This window comes from Rattus norvegicus, chromosome 4 (assembly GCF_036323735.1).
Source record: "Rattus norvegicus strain BN/NHsdMcwi chromosome 4, GRCr8, whole genome shotgun sequence".
NCBI lineage: Eukaryota > Metazoa > Chordata > Mammalia > Rodentia > Muridae > Rattus > Rattus norvegicus.
This window is the reverse complement of record NC_086022.1, coordinates 152,169,350-152,194,684: the sequence shown is the minus strand read 5'-3', so window position 1 is coordinate 152,194,684 and position 25,335 is coordinate 152,169,350. Positions and strand designations below refer to the sequence as shown.

General features: G+C 43.2%; 1 long non-coding RNA gene across 1 annotated transcript; it reads right to left on the bottom strand.

Moving 5' to 3' along the window:
- Positions 1 to 117: 117 nt before the first annotated feature.
- Positions 118 to 23,450, bottom strand: LOC102548743 (uncharacterized). Its single transcript, XR_353575.5, has 4 exons — positions 23,181 to 23,450; positions 22,429 to 22,546; positions 11,514 to 11,630; positions 118 to 390 (listed from the first exon to the last, which is right to left on the bottom strand). It is a non-coding gene; the product is annotated as an uncharacterized LOC102548743 (long non-coding RNA).
- Positions 23,451 to 25,335: the final 1,885 nt, after the last annotated feature.

The following is a 25,335-nucleotide window of genomic DNA, read 5'->3' as shown; positions in this document are numbered from 1 at the left end:
CTGCAAGGCCTGGTGGACTCTGGAATAAGGTCAAGGGCCTATAAGGATAGTTAGGGAAAGCCTGTCTCAAAACAACAGTTTTTGGGGAGGGGGGAGATAAGCCACGTGGTGAAGTACTTGCCCAAGTACAGGATTTAAGTTCTAACCAGAAAAGTGGTAAGCCCAGACCCCAACATCAGCTCTGCTCTTGTTGATGGTACGGAGCGCTTTCTTGGTGAGTCTTGACAAATGTCTTCCTTTGATCCGCAACTGTGCCATTAACTTTAAAGTGCTTGGTACTTTGAGAAGCCAAAGGGGGAAAGGTCTGCAGGCACATATCTGGCTCCAGCTGTCATTAAACCTCTGAAAAGTTCTGTTCTCTCTCCGCACTGGAGATAATTGTGCTTTGTCCTGCGTGGGTGGGAAATTTCAATAAGTAAATATAAACTAATGCAAATATCAAGTATTCAGTGACATTGCAAAAATGAATTCACACATCCTCAGCTCAGCCACGATCTTTCCATTCGTCTACAGGAAAGTAAGTAGATAGATATAGATGCAGATATCTATATTAATATCTTGGTTAGTATATGTGTGACTTGCATGAAGACTAATAGTAGTCTATATTTTAAATTACATAAAATACATAATTTATTTTTAAGCTACAAAGATCATGTTTTTTAAAAAAAATCTATATAAATCTATGTAAATAATGAAGCCAATGTTAAGAAATTAATAACTTGTCTTAGGTGATATGCAGCTTTCATGTGAACTCAGGATTCTCAAAGCTCCGACCCCTGTAGATGTCTCTTTACCTATGATCTATTTCTTTTGAATTGGCCAAGAAACTCCACAGAGTACATTGTTTCAGAACAGAGCATTGCTAGTTTGAACAAACATGAAAACTCACCTAGCTTAGTTAAAGAAACCACACTTGAAATATTATTAAAACAACATGTATGATAGATATACAAGCGAAACAAATGAGAAAAAACGCATCTAAAATGCGCTGAGTCCGAGGGAGCTCTGTCGCTTGGGGGCGGAAAGGGGGGGGTTCAGGAAGTTCAACATGGAGAGTTTTCACAGCTTCAGCCTGAGTCCTGCACTCCCCTGTCTGCTGCCTCTCATTCATTCAGCTCCTCTACTGCTCACTCTTGTCAAGGATCTCAACAAGTTTCCTGCTGTCGAACCCAATGGGTTCTGGTAACCTCCCCTTGTGTCGTGTCCTGGTCACCTCCCCTTGTCCTCTCTCAGGGTCTTCCTTCCCAGCTTTATGACATCACAGTCGTGTGGGTTTCACTTCCTTGGAGACTCTGTTGTGCCTTATTCTGCGTATGGAGGACACGTCTTACCCCTTCCCTAGCATGGAATGATGTGTGCCTATCGGTGACATGGACTTGTAATTCCTTCACAGCAATAAATGGAGGGTTGGTTGGTCCCCAGAAAGATCTCCAGCAGCACAAAGGAAACTAGATGAAAAACTCAAAAGGCACAAAACTGACACAATACTAAAGCCAAGCCAGAGCTGTGCTGGCTGGTCCCTACCAGCTGCTGAGAACTGACTGGTGATCTCTGTGGTGGATTTGGTGGCATTCTCTATTAAACTGCTGGAAGCTGAACAGGCTCAGAGAAAGTAGAGGTAGCTAGAACCCATGCATCAGAACCTCGTTTCTTTAGAAAAGTCAGCAAGCAGACTGTTGGATCTGAAATATAAGTGATTGTGCTTGTAAGACATTTAAGAAGGGCAGGAAAGACAGCAAAGCAGTGAAAATCAGAAGACCTAAGACTCAGAACTTTGCAAAATGAAAGGTATTTAGCTGTAACTTTATGTGTGCATAGCACAGAGTAAAGAGAGAAAATCTTTAAGGTATCACAGTAAATATGGGGAAAAGACCAAGTTCCTGAAAGCACTCTGGAAAAAAAAATCAACCTGATTGGGTTGTTTGATTTCTTGCTTGTTAGTGAAATGAACACTTCTCAGAAGGTGAAATAAAAAGCGGGAAGACCTGAGAAGGTGGTGAACCTCACTACTCCCCCAGAGACATGTCAGTCAAACTACACTGAGATTCTGTCTTACCTCAGTCAACGTGGCAATTGTTCAGGACTCTGTGGTCGCCTTTGCATCCCTTTTCTATAGCTGGGCTGCCTTGTCTGGCCTTAGTGGGAGAGGATGCTCTTAGGCCTGATATAAGGGGGAGGTGGAACCCATGGGAGAGCCTCCCCAAGGGGATGGGAGACTGGGGGAGGGCTGTGAGGATCGGGCTGTGAAGAGAGGAGGGTGGGGGGTTGGAATCACGCTGTGAAGTGAATAAAGAAGAGGGAAGAAGACAAATAACAAATACTGGCAGTAATGTGGACAAAATGGAACTCATACACTGCTGCTGGTGGGAGTGTGAACTCTCCCAACCTTCACAGAAGTCAGTGTGGCAGCTTCTCAAGAAGCGAGGCATAGAGCTTTCCTGTGACTAAGCATCCCTGGTATTTGCCCAGAGGACTCCTCGTCAGTCTGTCATGGAGGAATCAACGCACACTGCAACACTTCGAGATGGCTAAGCTATGGACCCAACTCCACTGTCTAGTAATTGAGGAGTGGATAAGGGATGTGTGGCGTATGCACAGCAGAATGGTTTTCAGCCATGAAGAACAGAGGTAGATCATTTTCAAGCAAATGGATGCAACTGGAGACAACCACACTAAGCTAATTAAGCCATTCTAAGGAAGACAAATGTCGTATGCTTGCTCTCAGCTGTGCTTTCTACTTAAGAGTGAAAGTGAAACTGTCTGAAGAGACAAAAGAGGCTAAAGAGAGAGGAGGGGAAGGGAAGGGGCGTGGAGGGACTATGTTCAATAACCATACTATGAAAACTTAAAAAAGAAATTAAAAATTAAGACCAATATGAAATGGAGCAAGCCATGACTGACAACTGACCACAGAAGGAGAAGATGGCTTAACATTGGAAATTATAGTATAAAGAGGAGAGGGAAAAGTGTCTGGGTAGAGTTTATAGCTATCAGAAATAGGCTTCAAAATCAAAATATGCTTCAAAACTTAAAAGCTAAATGCAAACCTTTCTATTCAAAACTCTGAGAGAATTCATTATCACCAGGCTTGCACTAAGGAATAATTATCAACAGCAGAGTTAAAACTGTGTCATATAGGAAGAATATAAATAGAAGAGAACACGAAATGGAAAATACAGATTTACGACTGGATGAAGGGAAAAATGTAAAACGGAACTGTAAAACAATAAGATCAAGTAGTCGATTATGAGTGAAGTCAACTCAAGTTAAAGTCTGGCAAATAAGTGAAATCTATCCTTAGCACGTGAATCAGAAGTGTATATGATTCAGTCTCTATGGAAACCACTAAAAATAGTGAAAAACTATTATGAAAAAGGTACTAGAAGAAAAACTGAATAATTTAAGTTAAACTAAAATAAGTCATGGAAATAGGAAAATTTAAGCATATATTATTCATAAAAGTAGAAAATAACATTAGTGAATGTTAATTGTCCAGTCTACTTAAAAATCAAAACTTGCCATATTTAAAAAAAACATGCACTGAAAATTTGAAGAGTACCATATGGAGCATAAATATATCTTGATCATAACTTATGTAATATACATTCCATCAGTTCTATATGGGCTAAAGATTTAACTGAAATGCCATAGTTTGTAGAAAAGAATTAAGTTCATTTTTTCATAAGAATGAATTAGGAAACATGCCCCAACCAGTATGCACAAATTATGTTTACTTTGTGAAATTTAATTAACTAGACACTCATGACTTTCACATTTGCAAACATATTCTTCAATATCCTGTAGAAACAGAGGAAGTAAGGAGTTAAGGCATTTCATTCTAAATGGGCAAACTGTCTCCACACAGCTAATATAGCCAGATAGCACAAGAAAGCGTAGAAGGTGAGCATCGCTGGGATGAGGATAGTAATCCAGGGAGTGAGTGTTTGGTCTTCTAAGTCTCAGCTTTGAGCCTTGTCATCTACTGTCCTAGTAGGCTGAGAAGCCAAGCAGTACCTTTTCTTGTCTTAGCGATATCCTAGACTTTATGCCTAATCCCTGTCTTTCTTATTGCTTTTCAGTTAGGAGAAGGAGGGCCCTGTCTCCCCTTCAGAGCTGCAGTCATTTACTACAGCCCCTCAGTGCCCACCAACAAAGTGACAAGCCTGGAAATCCGGTGAAGTTAGGCTGCGAGCTCAATGGTTAGAACCTGGTGAAGTTAGGTTGCAATCGACCTTTCTAGGAGTCTGGAGAGGTGACTCGGTGGTTAAAAGCACATACTGCGGGTTGGGGATTTAGCTCAGTGGTAGAGCGCTTGCCTAGGAAGCGCAAGGCCCTGGGTTCGGTCCCCAGCTCCGAAAAAAAGAACCAAAAAAAAAAAAAGCACATAGTGCTCTTGCAGAGGACCCTGGGTTTGGTTACCAGCACCCACATTAGGTGCCTCACAAGTAACTCTAGTTCCAGAGGAACTAAGGTCCTCTTGTGGTTTCTGTAAACATCAGCACGCACATGGTGCACATAAATTCAAGCAAACACACACATAGACAAATCTGTTGAGTGTGGAAAGATGCAAGAGAGAAGCCAAGAGAGAGGTGGTTTAATGGGAACACAGATCCAGTTAGAAATTTAGAAATGATGAGCAGTAGAGGGAGTGTGGTTTTTTTTTTTTGTTTGTTTGTTTTTTGTTTTGTTTTTGGTCAGCCAACTAAAGTGACATAGCAGAAAACTGCCTTCTAAAGCCCCAAGCTCAGGGTTCTCAGTGAAAGCTGTCCCAGACTTCATTAGTGCAACCTCTTCTTACTCTGAACAGAGCTGATTGCAGGAGCTCATGGCTTCCCAAGGTGCAGAAAATATGGAGTATCCGTAGGCCCTAAACAAGTCACCTATACCACCCCTTCTAAGACAGGGGACACTGTGGAAGAGGGTTAGGAACATAAGAGTTCAACAGTAGGCCGGTACAACTACTGTATTCCTTAACTCAATTAACTGTAGTTGCCTACACTGGGCCCATGCAAGACTGCCCCATCAAGTCTCGCCTATACAAGTCAGCCAAGGAGAGGGGGAGGCTCATGAAACTTGAAACTATGTCTATAGATTCTTGGAGAGGGAGAAATCATTGTAGATCTGCTGCTAAGCTGACTGGACTCCAACAGAGAGCTCAAAACTCACAGTCCCACAGATGGTTCAGGTTAGTCTTGGTGGGTCACGAAACCAAATAGATATGAACATGAGTGAGAGGTTTGCGAGCGGCGGTGAGTGTGGACAGGGAGATGGGATGAGGAGTGTAATGTGTGATACTCACATATGTAATTTTGTAAAAGCAGTAACAGCAAAAATACTTTTAAAAAAAGGAGGAGGACTAGTTATCTAGGCTCTCCCTTGGGCGCCTTCCTCCCCTTCTGCTTGTATGTCTGTGTTTCTTAGACGCCTGCTCTAGAGAGAGCTAAACTCCCAAGCAGAGATTTACCGTCACCTTAAAGGGAACCCATGGCCCTGCTAGGACGATTACTAATGGTGTTAAGGGCCAAGGTTCCTCCCATAGAGCACAAGGCAACACTCGGAGCTGGCATCAATAAATACAGGGATTTAAAACACATGGTGGATGGGGTCAAGGCTACATCTTCATCCCAGCCAGAAACATTACGAAATGCTTTTCCAGTGTTTGCGCTGACTCTGAAAAGTTACTGGCCAAAGAGCTCGAGTGTCTGCTGTGTTGGGTGGTCAGTGCTGTCACCTTTGGATACTCAGTGCCACAGTGCTCTAAGACAAACATAGCTTCATTGTCGAGCTCCCAGGGATGGGTGGGAAAGGCCTGAGTCCCCAGAGAGCTCTGTTCACCTCTCCCACACAGTATTCCACAAGGAATCCACTCTGACATTCTCACTAAAGCAGCTTAGCCCAGATTCCTAACATCTGCCCAGCTGTGTGGTCACCATGACCTCTGGATGCCAGTCAGATGGGAAAGTGAAAGGCTACGTGACCTTAAGATAAACAAAGCAAGATGGAGGTAATAGCAAATATTTACCCTAGGAGCTGCATTTGAACTTTGCTCTTGGGTGGAGGTCCAAGTTTGCTAGCACAACCTGACCCTAGCAACCTTGCCCTCGGCTCCGTTTTTGAGATACTCGTGTTGCACAGGTTTCTCACAAGCGCAGTCCGAATCAACAAGTGTTCTTGTGACCCCAGAACTTGCTATTTAGGACTCCTCTAAAAGAAGCCCTAGTGTATCCCTCGGGCAAGTTGGTCATAATTTTGCCTTTGCTGGTTTGGACAGAATCCATTTAGATGCTTTAGCTCTGATGCTCATAATTTAGAAGGATGCGGCAAATGAGAACGGGTCAAGAACATTATAAACCTTGGGAAACTCACACTGTGAGTTGATATGAAGTACAACCCATCTTCTTGATTCATGCAACATGGTGCTGTTTTACTTTGGCTGAGAAGTAGGTAGGATTATCATAACAACAATTATTAGAAAGGAAGGGGAAGGGGGAAGGAGATGGGAAGAGACTAGGAGACAAGACAAAACCAGGATGTGGCTGGTGGGGAAGGAGACAACAAGAGGGGCAGGGAGACAAAAGAATTAAAATGAGGAGGAAGAGGAGGAGGAGGTGAGGAGGAGGAGGAGTGCTGGTGAGATGTTAATCATTTCTCATGGATTATTATGTGTGATAACCTCGTCTTAAAGGTGAGCAGTACATTCCATATTTTCAGAGGGAAGGAAAACTCAGGTCTGGAGAGATTTGATAACTTCCCCCAGGTAGTGTATCCAGGAGCAGTGGGGCTGGGCTGGGCCCAGCAGGACAACAGGACTCCAGACATATGCAAACACTGTGGATTTTCTGTTGTCTGTGATTATGCAGGGTGCCACAGTAAGGAGGGCCCATTGACCCATATTAATGGATTGACAGTGGACAAATTGTTAATAATATGTAGACACCTTTGTCACCTATACCGAAAAGAGGGAGACTCAGTACTCAGAACCCTCAGCCAAAAGGATTTTTTTTCTTTTTTCTTTTGGAGCTGGGGACCGAACCCAGGGCCTTGCGCTTGCTAGACAAGTGCTCTACCACCGAGCTAAATCCCCAACCCCAATAGGATTATTTTTGTTCACTAGTTTTATTGTTGTTCTTCTTGTTGTAAACTTACAGGATAGTATATAAGGCTACAGATACTGTCTTCTATACACTGAATACACTGTACACTATACACAGTCTGAAGGAATTGAAATTCACATCCTGATTCACAATGTACCCCATCAAGTAGTCTATTTGCTTAATAGCTTGTACAATCAAATGTTTGAATCTAGGTTGCAATGAGTTCTGATGCGAATTCTGTCATTGTTTGGCCAGATCTCCTTACTAGAGTCCCTCAGGACATTTGAGTCCTCTCTTACACATAATGGATAATGGCAGATTTGGGCTTGCTTGGTCCTGCAGCAGGATAAAAGGTAAACACAACTCAACCACCATTCAAACAGAAAAGAGAGTTAATCACCAACCTGCTACCAAGTCTCTTGGCACAGTGAAGGAGAGAGGTACTCTTGGTGCATTAAGCACAGGGGACTTGACTTACTTAGACTGGTGGAGAACACAGAGGGAGCAGTGGGGGCAGCTGGAGGAAGGAGGGACGTGGCCACACAATCCATGATTCTGAATACAGAAGCTAGATCTGGTGGCACAGGTCTACAACCCCAGCTAAGTGAGAGGCTAAGGCAGGAGGATCACAAGGAGTTCAAAGCCAGTCTACTTTGTGTAATTCTATCTCAAAAATAAAGAGTAGATGGAGGGGTTGAGGTGTAGTTCCAAGCCTTGAGGTCCTGAATTCATCCTCGTGTCTGGGGAGAAAAGATGAATTAAAGCAAGAGGCGAACAAAGATGACCAGGTGACCCAATGTGGCATTTGGGACATTAGAACTCTGGTGGACTTTTTAGTTTTATCTTTTGAATGGTTTGTTTTTTTGATGTACTATTTGCAGAGCGAAGGGCAGAGTATTCAGTTAATAACTTGTTGGCCTTCTATGTGTTTATATAGTTGGAAGCTTGGCACAGTCCCATGAGACTAATCATGTTTACAGTGGGGTGAAAAGTCCAGGGCTGAGACCTTGGCTTCTGCCCTGGATCCTAGAGGGTGAGGGAGTCACAGGCTAAATCAGTGAGCATGGACATTGGTGAACCTGGTGAAGGAAAACCCGGGGCTGGAGTGGGGGAAGCAGAGTGTGGAGGGAGGGTGCAGAGGGTGTATGTTGTGTTGAATGTGGCATTTGGGACATTTGCAATCACTATGTGGAGGAGGGCTGCTTGGGCCATGAGCTAGGCCAAGTGAACAGTGAACGATCATAGTAATGGGTGCTGATGAGGCTGAGGTGGGTGAAGGTTGACCCAAAGAAGAGAATGATGAAATAAGACTTGTAGTTGCCAGCTACATGGAGAGAAGGAGCCTCGAGGAGGGAAGTGAAGGTTAGATGCCTATGGTGCTGAAGATAGAGATGCCAATGGATGCCAGCTACAGGGACCAGTTTCCTACAGGAACCAGTTTCTCTTCCTGCATCCTTGCTCCTGAGTCAGGTCTACAAGAGTCTCAGTGAGACATTCTAACCTGAGGCAGATCTGAAAAATACCCCAGAGCCCCCCATAAGGCCCACATACAAATGTTGCTATGGTGTCTCAAGTTCCTGCAGCCCAAGCAGGAAGGCCATTCCTCTTGAATGGAGGCTCTGGGAGGGTCTCAAACCTCAGATTTCTGTTTCCTCTCCAAGTTCCCCAAGGCCATCAGCTCTTCATTTCTGAGTGGCCAAGGTCACTTTCCTGCTAGGCAAATTGAATAAGTAGAACACAACCAAAGGAAGGGCAAAAGGGCCCACTGAGATCCTCAGGGACGTTAATGGCAGCAACCACTGGGTGGCCATCTGTTTGGGATTTTTGCTGCCTGATGTCGTTTTTTTCACAAGAGCCCTGTAAGGTGAAAGTTCCCACTTTCCCTAGGTAGGACAAGGTCATGGTGTGAGCAAAAGGAGTCAGAATGTACCTGCAGCTTCCTGTGGTGCAGCCAACCCTTCCGCTTGCTTCACTGTGCTGCATGCAAACTGTGTAAGTCGAAGTAGAGCTTCCAGGGTTACTGTGTGCTAATGTGTCAGACCATGGGCTGATGTGTCTCAACACATGGACTTTACCTTTAAAAAGCTGGGTATGCTAGTGTGTGGGCAGCACTAGAAACTATGGTGCATGCAGGCAGATGAGAGACGATTAACTAAGAATGCAAATGATTTCAGAGTGTGGTAATTCTATGGAGGAAATCAGGAGAGGTGACAAAAAGTGACCAAGTCCAGGGTCTATCCATGATTGCATTAGAAAGTCTGCGATCAACTCAACGTATCCACCTGCTTGCTCCAGACTTCATGCATGTCCTGGTTCAGCTTTATTAGTGCCGAGGCTGATTTGGTGTGTTAGCACATGTGTGCTGTGCTGTCTAAGGACCTGGAGTTTTCTCCCTAGTTGTAATTGCCACATGGATAAGTGGATTTATTTCTAAGACCAGGTAAATAGTTTCATGGCAGACAGAACTGACTTGCGATGTGAATGCAAGGTAATAACAATTGAATGTGTTGACTGCAGTAACTTCCCAGCTCCCACATCATGAAGACCTTCCAAGACCTACCAGATATGAGGTACTGCCTACAATGAACATTTTTACCTAAAACGTGAGCTTGGAGGCTAAGATCCAATGGCAACATAGTAAAAGTAGATAGAGATGGTTCAAAAGTGAGAGGCAGACAGACAGACAGACAGACAGACAAACAAAGACTAACAAGGGGTGCACATGGAGGATCCACAGATTGTATGGGTCTAACTAATAAACTGAAGGAGGCTCGGTGGACAGATGATGCCCCCGGAGTCGCCATGACAGAAGGTAAGAAGAGGTGAGTTCCTGCATGACCTCAGATTTTAATCCCCCAAGGAACTCAGTGGAAATGATTTATTCTTTCTGAGACTCATGAAAGAAAATGAAAGAAGGGAAGAGGCAGGAAAAGGCAGGGAAGAGAAAGAGAACAAGCAGGTAAAGAAGGAAAGGGACAGGAAAAGGAAGGGAGGGGAGAAGAGGAAGGGAGGGGAGAAGAGGAAGGGAGGGGAGAAGAGGAAGGGAGGGGAGAAGAGGAAGGGAGGGGAGAAGAGGAAGGGAGGGGAGAAGAGGAAGGGAGGGGACAGACATAGAAAGAAGCAGCAAATAGACAAGAAATGAGAATAAATTAAAAAGAAGTCAAAAGGAAACAGCAGAGAGAAAAGAGAAGAAAAATGGATGACTTTCTCACAGGACAGTGATTCCTTGACTTGGTTGGGAGGAATCTGGTTTGAGTGGGCTGACCCCTGAGCATTAGAGGGAATCCCTGGGGTGACAGTGACTGGCAGAAGCTCCCAACTTTAGGAAACTCCATCATTTCCTGGGACTAGAAACCTCCCTGATGGGCCAGACTGGGAAGATGGGCCCTAGTTCACCTGCCAAAGAGCCCACTCCTGTAGGTGAAGGTAAGGGGCGTTGGCCGGTGGGATTTGGGGCTTTATCAAGGGCAAAGCCTACTCATCTTCTTCAAGGGGTTCAAGCCTAGAAAAGCCCCTTCAATGGGGAGAGACCTGTCCATTTCTCAGAGGAGTGCACCTGCCTTGGTGTGGATTGGGTCCTAGGACTTGGACATCTAAGACTATTGCAGTTAGAGTCTGTGAGCAGACTCTCAGAGCTGACAGAGCACTTCCCTCCCTGCCTTGCCATTGTCCTGGGAAGGGGACACCCAAGGACAGTGAGAGTGCTATGAGGTACCCACATGCTCTAGGACCTGATTACAACAAAGACCACCCAAGAGAAGGGAGTCCTGCACCTCGTTTGGACACCTAGGACCTTGCATGTTGGGGTAGGCTAGAGTAAGCTCAGCATCCAGGCCCAGGGATCCGCTCCAGCCTCAGTGTGGCCCCAGCAAGGCCTTGCCTCCAGTGCCCCTCAGAGCTGGACTCAGCTTCCTTATGGAGACATTTGCATCAGAATGGAATGTGCTAGATGCTCTTGCTTGCCCTCACCTAGAAGATCAGGGGCAAAGTCACCCAGATCTGTTCTCCCTTATGTCGTCCATCTTGGGACCTTATACACTGTTCTTCCCCCATGCTGTCTTCGTGGATCTGACATCTCCCTTTAAGCCCTCTTTAATGTAAACTCACTGTGGTCCTACAACCGTCTGGATGTCTCAGTGCCTCCCTGTAGGCTGACAAGGGTGTCCTTGGGTATGAGCCATCCCCAGGCATTCCACAGTGCCATGCTCACCCCATCTGTCATGGGCTGCTTGCCTTGAGAGAAGCTTCTGAATATGCCTCCTGCTGGCTTTCACCGGGACCTCTAGGTCCTCACTGATGCTGATCTCTCCTGCTTTTCTGAGCTTGGCCAATCAACGTGCCTCTGAGGTCTTGAAGTTGAGTCTCCTGAGCCATTTTAATACTTAACACATAATGTCTTATCTCCTTCTTAAGGCTTACCATTTTTATCTGCTAACTGCCCATAGCGCACATGTATGGCACATTAAAGGGACCCGACCATGCCTTGGAACGTTTCAAATTAAGGAATGAAGCTCCGTCTTAAGACACTGAGAATATCTGTAAAAGAAAGAAAACAACACAGATGAGAACAGAAGTTAATAAAACAGAAAATAGTACCCTAGAGAGGATAAACAAAAGTAAAGTTGTTTTGAGAAGGCTAAGAAAAATGATGGCCAGCAGCTGGGCTCAGGGCAGGATCATGGAGACCTCTTGATGCTGTTTCATCCAAACGCCAACCAGATGTAGGGCTTCATTTGTGAAAACACGCCTGAAATCCCTGAAAGACATTCCACACAGAGGAACCTGCTGCTTCATTAACATTTGCTTTAGCGCTCCTCCTCGGCAGGCTCCAGAATCCCCGGAAGGAGAGAAAAAAAGGGGGCGGGGCGGGAGAGAAAGAAGGGGGCGGGGCGAGGTGGGCGGGGTTACGGAGGAGTGGAAGGAGAGGTAGGAGAAGGAATGAGGGGGAGGCGGCAGGGAGGAGGGAGAAGGACAGGTAACTAGTACAGTGGGAGTGGGAACAGGAGTGGTGTAGGGACAAGTGAAGACTACCTACCCTTTATGGATTCGGAGATCTCAAGTGATTTGGAAGACAGAGCTCTGTCCTCAATGACTTTGGGTCACAAGAGAGGAAACAAGGAAGACAGGAACATCCCCAGCAGCTAAAGATATTCAGGGACCCTGCTAGTGAAAAGGGGAGCAGGGGTACAGTATGCAAGCGTGGTCCTTTCTCTCCCACTTTTTAAAAAATTGCTATGTTTTGAAGCTTTTAGAATGTGTTTGCGTATGTATTTCTGTGTGTTTATGTGTGTAAGGATGCACAGACATGCACACAAGTGTAGAAGCCAGAGGCCAGGAAAGTGACTCAGTCACTTTCCACCTGACTTTTATGAGACAGTCAGTCAATAAGCTGAAGCTCACTGGGTCAGCCCTGAGTGCCCATGCTGGACCCAGCTCTCTCTGAAGGGACCCTTGACTGATGGCGCTGGCTTTCCAGCCTGTGTTTCCAAAGTTCATATTACAGGAAAACAGACATACGGTGAAATAAAGAATCTTATTATTTTTTCTTTAAAATATTTAGTGTGTGTGTGTGTGTGTGTGTGTGTGTGTGTGTGTGTAGTCGTTTTTCTACTTCAACCTGTCTGTGAGCTCTAGGAGTTGAAATCAGGTAGCCGGCATAGTTTAGCAAGTGCCTTTACCTGCTCAGTCATCTTGCCCCACCCATCTCTACTCCCCACCCCACCCCCATCTTAGTTTTTGCTAAGTATACAAGTTAGTAGTGTTACTTATATTTACACTGTTGGACTTCCAATCTCCAAAACATTTTTCCCTGGAAAGAAAAACTCTATGTCTATTAAACCAGCCTCAGTCCTCCCTACTCTGCCTCCCCTCCCTTCCACTTTCTGTGTCTGCTACTTTGATGGTTATAATCATTTCAGTTTGGTAGAATCACTGTACCTGCATATGCATGTGTGCACATGTATGTACCTTTACCTGGCATCGTGTCCTCGGTTATTCTGATTATTACTGATTGATAAGCATCATCCCAGTTTCACATTTTCAGCTATAGCCCTGACAACTAAAACTAAAAGCCACCATTGCTGTTCCCAACTGATGAGAGGTTTCTCCCTCTCCCTCTCCCTCTCCCTCTCCCTCTCCCTCTCCCTCTCTCTCTCCCTCTCCTTCTCCCTCTCCCTCTCCCTCTCCCTCTCCCTCTCCCTCTCCTCCCTCTCCTCCCTTTCCCTCTCCCTCTCCCTCTCCCTCTCTCTCTCCCTCTCCTTCTCCCTCTCCCTCTCCTCCCTCTCCTCCCTTTCCCTCTCCCTCTCCTTCTCCCTCCCTCTCCCTCTCCTTTTTCATGTGTTTGCGTTGGAGTCTCTACATTCTGAAAATTCACAGACTTGAAGTTTAGGTTCCACCTGAGATAAGCTAAGTAGTTTGATGCTCTAAACACCTATTTTGGCAGTCACTTAGGGAAGGAACCCCGGGGCCAAACCTGCTGGGTCTGGCGTGCTGGACCATGGACATGATGCAGAACTCAGTCCAAGAGGAGTCTTAGTTGTTCTGAGACCAAAATTTAGGTCTTGTGCTATTTTAGGTCTAAGTAATCCTCAGCTTTCTCATGGATTGTATAATGTTTTATTTGAAGGTGTGTTGTTTCAAAGAATAAGCTGGAGAACATGTAACACACGCAGCACATGTAACACATGCAGCACATGTACCACACGAAGCACATGTGTAGATGGATGGCTGTTATGGCTGAGCATACGTTTATATGTTTCTGAGGTTAAACTCCAAACCGTAACAAGACTCCAGTCTGGGAACTGAGGATGTTTAAAGCTCCATATCCTTTTACATGGCTCTCCTAGGTAACTCCATATTTTGTTTTATTTTTATTACTTTTCAAAAAGCAGCTTTATTCATCAACAATAATGCAATTTAGAATTATAACAAACCGTGAAAAACAGAAGCACACACATTGCTCAGTGCTTTCAAATTCCTGGCGGGTTATTCTTTGAGATTAGGGACAATAAATTATTGTTTCCAGGTATTCTCAGAGTTTTCAAAATTAGGGTATTTTACACACACTTCTAACAACCTTCACACTCTATAATTTGAATAGCAAAAATTCTTGTTTAAAGAATAAAATGTACTAAGTTCAGTGAAGGACTCCATCCTGCTGGGATATTCAATGAAAGCATAATTTTCACTTGTTTATATTAATAAATGTATACACTGTAGGATGAGAGCCACATACAAAGGAGAGCAGGTGTGGACTTTTCCCTGAGATTAGGAGTCCGTGGAACTATTATACTCTCTAATTCTATTGCACTACCGATTTTGTGATTCGCTTTTCTTTAGAGCAAAATACTGTTCCATTTTGAGTATGTGCTTGACTTTGATTCTTCACGCATTGATAGATAAGCCAGCTGATTCCACTTTGCTATAACGAATAAAGCAATAATAAGTGGGGTATGAATATCTCTGTAATAGTAAGGTATGGAGTACATGGAATTCTCCGGGTTTATGCCCGAGTGGAGTAGCTATTCATTCTGGTAGCTCTGTTTTTAATGTATTGAAGGACCTCCACACTGATTTCCATACTGTATTAATTCATATTATACCAGCAATAAATCCCCACATCCTCTCCGACATGGTTGTCAGACTTCTTGATGGTACCATTCTGACTGGGATGAAGTTTTAGTTGTTATTCTCCCTCCTTTCCTCCCTCCCTCTTTGTCTCTCTTTTTATGTGATTTTGGTATCAGAATAATACTGCTTTCATGATTGATTTTGTAGTGTTCCTTGTTGCATGATTTATTTTATGTGTCTGGCCCTGTAAAACCCCTATGTCAGCTGCCTCTTGGAATTCTGGGGATGGGAGAGGCTTATAAAAAAAGCCAGCAGAGTCTGACAGTAGGGAATAGGATCCAGGGGTAGCAGAGAAGAAGTTCTAGAAGACAGAAACATAGGGTCAGAGAGCAGAGTAAGAAGAGAAGACAGTTGGTGACAGCTGAGCCAGGAGAAGCTGAGCTGAACCAGAGAAGATAGTGTTGGAATACAGTTAGGAGGAGAACGTACAAACAACCACAAAGTAGCATATCTATCTGTCTGTCTATCTATCTATCTATCTATCTATCTATCTATCTATCTATCTCTATACATCTATCTATCTATCTATCTATCTATCTATCTATCTATCTATCTATCTATCTATATCTATACATCTATATCTCTATCTATCTATCTATATCTATACATCTATATCTCTATCTATCTGTCTATCCATCTATCTGTCTATCTATCTATCTATCTATCTATCTATCTATCTATCTATCTATCTATATCTATACATCTATATCTCTATCTATCTATCTGTCTATCCATCTATCTATCTGTCTATCTATCTATCTATCTATCTATCTATCTATCTATCTATATCTATACATCTCTATCTCTATCTCTATCTATCTATATCTATACATCTCTATCTCTATCTCTATCTATACATCTATATCTCTATCTATCTATCTATATCTATACATCTCTATCTCTATGTATATCTATACATCTATATCTCATCTATCTATCTATCTATCTATCTATCTATCTATCTACCTATCTATCTATGAAATAAAAGTTCCTTCACTTTGTGTGTTGTGGAACAAATTAAAAATAATTAGGATGAGTTCTTCTGTGAAAGTTTGATAGAATCCATCATTGAATCTACCCAGTCTTGAGCTTCTCTTTGAGGGAAGACACTTGATTATAGCTTCAACCTCATTGAATGTAATAGGTCTCTTTATGTTATTTATGTCTTCTGGTTCAATTTGGTAGACAATATGCACTTACGAATTCATCTGTGTCTTCTAGTTTTTCCAGCATTTTAGAGAATAAGTCGAAAATGTAATCTTTAACAATGTCCTGTGCTCATTGGAATGGAATCCAGAGTAATAATATCCTTTGATTTCCAAGTTTGTCAGATTGTCTAAGAGTTTGTTGACCCTAATAACTTTTTCAGAACCCTAACCTTTTGTTGGTTTTCTGAGTTGTCCTTTCAATCTCTCATTCAATCCATTATTTCATGCCATCTGTTGGAGCTGTGCCTGGTCGCTTGAAAGGGGCTTGGAATGCATCATTTGGTTATTTATTACTTTTTTTGAGATATTTGTAGATTTATTTATTTTTATTGTATGTGTATGGGTGTTTTGCCTGAATTTATCAGTGCACCATCTGTATACAGTGCCTTCAGAGGCCAGAAGAGGCAGTAGGGTCTTCTGGAACTGGAGTTCCAGATGTTTGTAAGCTGTTATATGGTTGTTGAGAATTGAATCTGGAAAAACAGTGCTCTCAACCACTGGGCCTTCTCTCTAGCCCCTCTCAGAGTTTTTAGTGTATTTATTGCTATAACGTTTCCTTTTAGGAGAGCCTTCACTGAAACCCAGAGGTTCGGGCAGGCTGTGTTCTCATTCTCATTTGTCTTTACGAATTTTTAAATTTCCATTCTGGTTTCTTATATGACCCACTATTCACTCAAAATGTATTGTTTAATCTCCAAGGAATTTTGTGATTTCTGTGTTTATTCTTGTTAGTAATTTATATTGTATTCCATTGTGATATGGTTTATGGAATTTCTGCAAATTTTTGTATTTGTCGAGATTCATTTGTGTCCTATGATATAGCCAGTTTGAAGAAATTTACACATGAAGCTGAAAGGAAAAAAATGTGGATTCCCTATCTGTTGGGTAGAATATTCTGTGTATATACCCAGTTGACCAATAGCTTATTTTAGCTCTGAAGTTTCTTTACTTGTTTTAAGTTTGGAAGATCTATCAAAACATAAAAGTGGAATATTTAAGTCTCTACTATTATTGTATAAGATACATGTGGCCCAGTAGTGTTTGTTTTATAAAATTAGGGACTCCACCATTGTGTGCACAGATGTTGAAGACATATGTTAAATTTCTACTTTTCAAATCTGAATATTCTACCCCACAGATATGAAATATACATCGTTGCCTAGCTTCACACATCCTTTTTATCTCTTCTAATTAGGTTAAATTTAAGGCTTACTTTATCTGATATAAAGATAGTTATCCCTGCTTGTTTTCAATTTCTATTTGCTTGATAGTTTGTCTTCTATCTTTTGATATTGTTTTTTTTTTTTTTTTGGTTTGGTTTGATTTTTGTTTTTTGTTTTCTCTTTTGGTTAAGTGTGTTACTTGCTGACAACATAGGGTTGGTTCTAGTGTTTTAAATGCAATCTATTAGTCTTTATTTTTTAGTGGTAAATTGGGGTCATTTATATTTAAAGTTGTTATGAAAAGGGATTTCTATATTTATGGACTTTCCTATAAATATGTTTGAGGCTGTTCTGTTTGGGCAAATTATTGGTATTTATTTTCCCTTTCTCATATTAGTTTTGAGGGCCCACTAATTTACCATCTTGGTCAAGATTTTTCTTTCCCAGGTTCAATTTGACAACATGTTTTTTTCATTGGGTATGCACGTTCATGTACCCTGGTGAAGGAGACCACCTTTCTTTTTCTTCCCTATAGAGAATTCCATTAAGAATTTACCTCAGACTTGGCTTGGTTGTTGTTGTGAATTACATTAACTTGTGTCTGTGTTGAAGTGTCCTTACTTTTTCATCAAATTTGAAAATTCATTTAGCTAGGTATGGCTCAGTTATTTCCTTTCAGAGATTGAAATATTTCATTCCATGTTTTTCTGTTTTTTTTTCTGGTTGCTGATGAACAGCCTGAAGCAATTTTTAATATTTCTGCCCTTGTATGTGAGTTAATCATTTTCTTGTGTTGCTTTTAGGATTATTTCTTTGTTATGTATGCCTGCCATTCTACTATGATATGTTGTCAAGTTTATTCTCTGGTTATATCTATTTAGATTTACATCCCTCTTGTGTTTGTGTATCGCTTTCTTCTTCTAGGTTTGGGAGGCTTTCTGCTATAGTTTCATGAAGTTTTGTTCCGTTTGGTTTTATCTTTGTTTCTTTTTCAAATCATTTGTCTTCAGGCTTGGATTCTTGAATGTTATCTCAGACTCCACAGAAGCATACCCATCCTTCTATGTTTCTCTGTACATGTCTGTTTGTAGTCTTGTCTTGATTCTGCCCCATCCCTGAAGCTTCCTCTTCTGCTTGTCTGTTAATTCTTGGTCCTGTCTGTTAATGATGATCCTTAATGCGGTTTTCATTTGAAGGACCATTTCTTTCATTTCAAGTGTTTCTGTTTGGTTCATTTTCCACGTTTCCTCTCCTTGCTCCCTTTCCCTTTTGATTTTCCTCCAATTGACTAGCCATTTCTTTCATTTTGGAGACTGTCACATGGAGATCTTTGATAGATTCTTGACTTGTGTATCTATTTATTGGATTCTTCTATCTGATTATTATTTCCCTTTAAAAGTAAGATGAATTATTTCCCAGATATTTTATCTCTGTACTTTATTCCTTCTTGGTTGAGGGTCACAGGGTCTCAGGGTCACAAGGCTCCTTGTGATGGTTGTATCATAAACTCCATTTCTTTGACATGTTTTATGCAACTGTTGGAGTGAATTTGCCTTTCAGCTCTGACTTCCTCTTTTACTGGGTCTGTTTGGATGTTTTGTTTTTGGTGACTGTTTCTAGAGGGATATCTGCATGCTGTTAATCTGGAGACTGGGCAAACAAATGGAGTTGGCGAAGTGATCTCGACTATTTGCTAAATGGGGCTGCCAGTTTAGCAACCAGTTGGAGTGAAAATGGTGGTCACTTCTTGGATTTTTTTTTACTCACTGGGGATAGAATGCCAAACACCAGACCCTCCAAATTCTATGTATTGTCTGAGAGCTGTGGTTAGAGTCACAGGCCCAAACTAATTCCTAGGACCCCCAAAAATATTGATTCCCAGTCCTGAACTGTAACCTCAAAAGTCAAAACCCCAGACCCCCACTGACCTTTAAGATCACTAACCCAAAGGCTGAATATCTCCAGTCACCTGTGACACTGGAGTTCTTGTTATGTCCCTGTACTGACCTCTGAAGCTACCAGGGCCTGAGAGATAGTCTCACAGGACTCCCATTTCCCTGTAGAGCTGGGAGTTGCAGTACTAAGGTATTTTTCAGACCTACTAGAACAGAAGGCATCTCTCTCATGGTGCTCTTTGGTTCCATAGACATTGGCAGCCTTGTGGCAGGAATCTCTCTAACCCATAACTAATCAATTTGAAAAAAAAGCTATTTAACTTTGATAAGCGATTTTTTAAAAAATAATCACAGTTGTAAGCTGACTTGGGGAAATGGATAATGTAGTTGTCGAGCCTTTGCTCATCTAAGGGAAGCTGGGAAAGCAGATGGGGCAGCTACCTCCTCTGAATGTATCAGTGTTCAACCACCATGAGGAAACACAGGACAATAAACGTGAAGGAAGAAGGAAATGTTTGTTACTGGGAAATTTTCCAGAGGTTTCAGTCTTGGGACTTTGATGACCCAGTACACATGTGCACAATGAGGGAATACAGAGACACAGAGACAGAAAGAGGGAGAAAAGGAAAAGATGGAGAGGGAGTATGAATGAGAGGAGGGGCCAGAAACAAGACAATCCCCATGGATATACTCCTTAAGTTCCCACTCCCTTCAATAATCTTCCACCCCCCCTTAGTTTCCAAGGCACCCCAATATCACATCAAAGGGATCCTGTTAATGGGATAATTCACTGATGATCAGAGTCCTCATGACCATCGAATCAGTTCTCCAAATACTATCTACCAACATTGCTGCATAGGAGGCCAGCCCTCTAACACATACACCCTGGGAGGAACATTTCAGCTTCAACCACCATACCTTGTCTGCTTGGGGAGGTAGGGGGGTGAGGGGATGAGAAAGACATCCAGGCCAAGGACAGGAACACTGGCCAAGGGGCAGCCAAGACAAAGACTCCTGGTGTCCATGCTGACTTTCATCTTGGGATGTACTTCCCAGCGGTCCATGGTCTTTAATGCTCTAATATCTCCTCCAGTACAAGTTCCTCTTCTCCAACTAGGATGACTTTTTAGATGCATCACTTATAACCAGAACCTTCCAATGTCAGAGAACTTAAGACATTGTGTTGCAGGCCTTTCTGCTTGTTTTCCTCACTCATTACTAAAGTATAATTTCCTTCAAGTCAGTCTCTAAGTCTGATTTGTCACTGCTTACCAAGAGCCTGTCACAGAGTCTATCCCGGAAGAAACAGAAATGTGTGATGTCAGAATAGACAGCTCTACAATGGTGGGCCCTACCACTCAGCTCTGAAAATACAAAGAAATGTTGGCTGGAAACAAAGCTCTCAAGGCTTGACCTTGAACTGACAACTTTAGGTCCAATCGGCCGGCCCTAGGGCCCCAATCCCTACAACCTACCACTGCTGACTTCCACTTCTATTTAGAACATTCCCAGTGGGACTCAGTGTCATGCTGATAAGCCTATCAGAACCTCCTGTGAGCGCTATTGTACACCTCAATCCCCTGGATGTCTAGACTGAACCAGTGCTCCTGACTCCTCCCACTCTAGGATGGTTTATGCCAGCGCCATGACTGAACTCCACCTGTTGACCTGACTAACAGGATCTGGGAGAGGCCGGACATCCATGTGCCAAAGAGATCTCCAATAGCACATTTCCCGCGAGCACATGCAAGTAACCTCAAAGCAAGCCTGTGTCCTGTCTTCCCAGAGCGAGAATCCTTTATTTTCCAGACTTCTTCTTGAATCTTTGACAAAAAGCCCTCGGAGACCAAACAGGAGTTTTAATATTCTCTGTGTTATGTCTACCAGAAGGTTGAAAAGGTTGTTTGCTAAAAATACAGACTACCTGTTTCTTGTCCTTTAATTCAAGGGTCCTCATGGTGGATTATCAGCTCCTTATCAAGCATGGACACTGTAGGTAATTTTTACAGGAATTGTGGAAAGTGTGGCCTATTTTATGCAAGACAGTTGGTTGTAACAAATATTAAGGCTGAGAAATCACATTTCTGTAAAATTCGGGTATCTAAATGAGTGTAAACTGTAACCTTAAACGTATCATGTTCTCAATTATCCATTCTAATCGCCCACCAGTTTGTGTGTTTTACTGACTTCCCGTGTCCATCACCCACCATGTGATTCCAATATAAGTTACTCTTGATTTCATAGGTTGATTACTTTGCCTAGGATGTTGGCCTTACAGCAGATTTAAAATAGCAGTCCTGTAATATGATCAGGTGTGAACATCTGGGAAATATTTTAAGTTTCTAATTGTTAGTGGTTATGCAAATAATTTGTAGTCAATGTAGTCAAAGCCAAGATCCCCATTCTTGTTTGCATTCTTTTTGTATTTCACAGCAGCCTACTAACATTCGACTGAAGAAGTTTTGCCCTGAGCAATTGAGAAAGGACATACCTTGGGGAAGGAATCAAGCTTGAATAACTGTCCAAGAAAGAAACTGCAATTTGAGTCTCTTGATTGCTGCTTGAAACTTTATCCCAAACAAAACAAAATGCTGCATGTGTGCGTACACACACACACACACACACACACACACACACACACACACACACACACACCCCAGCAACAGTAGCTTCCATAGGAAGAAGAATGACATTAAGCACGATTAGAGAATTCTGACTTTTAGATCAGAGAGATGCCTGATTCCTTTTCAGTCAGTAGCCCTTGTATTCTCAAGACTGAGCAGTAGGAACTAAAGTTTGTTGGAGGAGCACACACAGACCCAGACTTACACCACTGTGATGATCAGGATCCTGTCACATTGGAACAATTATGAGGAAATCAAAGACCAGGAGAAAAGCAAGAGCTTGAACAGTAAAGAATAGGAGGTAACAGGACAGGAACACCCCTAAGGCCACTCCTGGAGGTGTTGGTTTCTCGCATATTGTCAACATCACCTCAGAGTATCTGACCATGGGATACTCTTAAGACTATAGCATATTGATTAAACATTGATTAATAGCAATAAAGTATTCTTCTGCATATCAAGTAGTCAGCACTGATGAAGGTCTAAGCTCATCCTCATTGGGTGGTTCGGAGGACTGGTCCCCATCTGGGTGGATGGAAATGCCTTGGTTCATCTCCCTATGTGGAGTCAGACCCCATTGGTCACCTGGTTCATCTCCCTATGTGGAGTCAGACCCCATTGGTCAGGGTGAGACACATACCACGTGGTATTGGTCTGCCTTCAGAGAGCTCCCTTAAAGAGTCATTCTCACCCCACAGTTTCCCAACTTCCCTCCCTACAGTCCTCTCTGGTTTAAGATCGCCCCACCCTCACAATACTCAGCCAATCCTTTCCCTGACAGCTCCCAGTGTTGAATGGGTAAGCACTCATCTTACCACTACAGTGAATGTTGTGGCAGCAGCCGGCATTGACTCCGCTTGTATCAGGCAATGTGGACCTTGGCTCTGTAGCACAGAGTGCAGGGGACAAAATGCTGGGTATGGATCCTGAGACCTGAAGGGTGGAGCGAGATCAAGAGAAAGGTGGTCATTCTGGATCACACTGCCTGTTTCTTACTGTTATTTAAACACGCCAGATTATAAATATTGATTTTCAATTTTTAAGAGATACTTATAGGGCCACATAAGGTTCTAAGAGATAATACAGCAAGGTCTCCATTATCCCACAGTGACAGCATCTTGCATAAGAACAGTGTATTGGCATAGCCAGAAGAGTGACCTCAATGCACCCATAGCCCTATTTAGGCCTCCCTAGTTTTGCATATTCATCTTATGTGCGAGTGTGTAAGTGTATCGATAGAAATCTGTTGCATGTCATTGTTCAAACTGACCACAAAGGTCTGGTGTTAACATGCATAATTGCGTATCTCTCAAAGGTATGCACAAATGAAAGCTAAGAGGCACAGAGCAAGGCTCTGTCGTGGCTAGCAGATGAACAGGCTGACTGTGCTCCATCAAACCCCACAGATTTATTATCTCCTCCAGTGAGGGTGCTAAGCGATGGGCCTTCAGCATGTGCTTAGGTCTCGAGAAAGGAGTTTTTATGTATGAAATGAGTTGCCTTTGTTAAAGGAATCCCAAGAAACCATCTTACGTCTACCACATAAGGACACAGCTAGAAACACTACCAATGAAACAGGAAGCAGGCTGTCGGTAGACACCAAATTTGCTGGCGCCTTCGTCTTGGACTTCCCGCCAAAGAAACTTATTAAAGCTTTAGTTGCTGGTGAGCCTCTTGGATTGTTGTGTCTTTTGTCACAACAGCCTGATCAAACTAGCACATCATACAGCAAAGCCTCTCTCCCAGCTAGGACACTTGGAGTTAGGGAGAGGATCAAATAGTCACCCTGCCTCTCAATACTTTAAAAGTAGAGTACCAGTAAGAGACATACTGGGTTAGCCAATGGATCACACCTCTCATCAGAACCTTTGATGTGTCACAGTCTGTGCTTTGCTTATGACATCATTTGTCTTTCCACACTGTCTCCAGATGTCCAAACTGGCAGTGAGGCCCCGCAGTGCCTAAAAGCTACCCGGAGGCTACCTGGTCCTGTGGGGTAGGTGGAGACTCTGAGAGCCATGCTGGTTCATCTCGCAGGTTCAGCAGAGGGTCTCCCATGGCTCCCGCATGTGCTCTCATTTCCTTCTACACCCTAAGGGGAAATAAAGCATGCTTTGGCCATTCTGTAACTAGATAGCTGCAGGTTTTCCCCATGGGCTGAGCCAGGACCTTGAACATTCCAAGCAATTGACAAAAATATTTAGGTCACTGCCCAAAATGTGAAAGCAGCTGGCACTATTAGTAAGTCCAACTTCCTTATGCCTCCATAAGAACTCCAACTGTGACCTCCTGCTGTAGACCAGTGGTTTCCAACCTTCCTAATGTTCCAACCCTTTAATAGTTTGTTATGTCGTGGTGACCTTCAACCATAAAATGATTTTGTTGCTACTTCATAACTGCAATGTTGCTACTGCTATGAATCATAATGTAAGTATCTGATATGCAGGGAGGTCTTACGCAACCCACAGGTTGAGAAACGTTGCTCTAGAGAACTATCCCTGTGCCTGTTGTCATTGCAGAGCATGCTGTATAGAATCTGTCACTCTGATGATTCATACCACTCCGAAATGCCTGCAGCAGGGTTCTAGCATCCCAAAGAATTTCACCTTCCCAGCTCAGCAGGGTACCTCTCTTGCTAGCACAGGGCAGGTATTTTTTGTGGCCTTGTCTTTCCCTGTCTTTCCCTCTGTTAGAGTATGCTGAAAAGTTGCTGGCCTCCAGTCTGAGCCCCATGGATTTCTATTGCCCCCCATGTTCTATATAGTCCAGCATATCCTTATGTAGCAATTCCCGAGCCCAGACTTCCCTGAAGAGAACCCCACTCTTTTCCCAGGAAACCCCTGCCAGTTGTATCCTCTTGGATTTGCTTCTTTTTCTGTTGCAATTTCTTGTCCCCTTATCCTGATCTGGGGATGTATTAGGGGCCTGGCTGTGTTCTAGGCTGTGGCTGTGTATTCTCTCAATCTTCAAAGCACCCAAGAGAATTAGGTACTTTTCTTGTCCACATTGTACAGATGGGGAAAGCAAGGCCCAAGAAGTAAGTGATGTAAATTACTTTTTTCCATGTGGGGCCAGGGAGTTTAGTTGGCCTAAATCACAGTAACTGAGATACTAATTGCTTCAATGTTTTACTCAAACTGATGCCCAAGTTGCATGATTTTGCTCTTTGTCTCACTGACATCTTAACCTATGAGTCAGAGTTTTGAGAGAGCAAATGAGCCAATGGCTGTTGTGAGTTCCAAATCGTATGTCTTTATTGTGTCAGTGTAGGGCAGAGTCCTGGCAAGCATTCATATATGGAATGCAGGGCAGGAGTCCTAGCGAGTAGACAGCGATTGCATCCTGCTTGTGCCTGTCTGGCACGGAAACACATAGATGTGGGTCCCTGATGGAAGTCTCCCGTTTGCTTCAAAGCCTGGGCCAGGTCTCACCTGGGGGTCCCTGAGCCTCTGAAAACACTGAGAACCTAGAGTTGCTTAGGCTGTGCCCCCTGAGAGGCACTCTCAGTAGTACGCAGAGGAGGAAGCAGGACACTACACCCAGAGGCTCAGGCCAGACATAGCCACTGGCAAGATGCATCCTAAAGCGAGTTCCACGGCCACAAGATCTAAGCTCAGGATAGATTTGATGGACCAGAGATGCTCTACAACCCAGATTTGAAGGTGGCCTGAAGAACCTGGAGAAGCAAAAGGAAGGGGTGTGTGTGTGGGGGGGTATTTGGA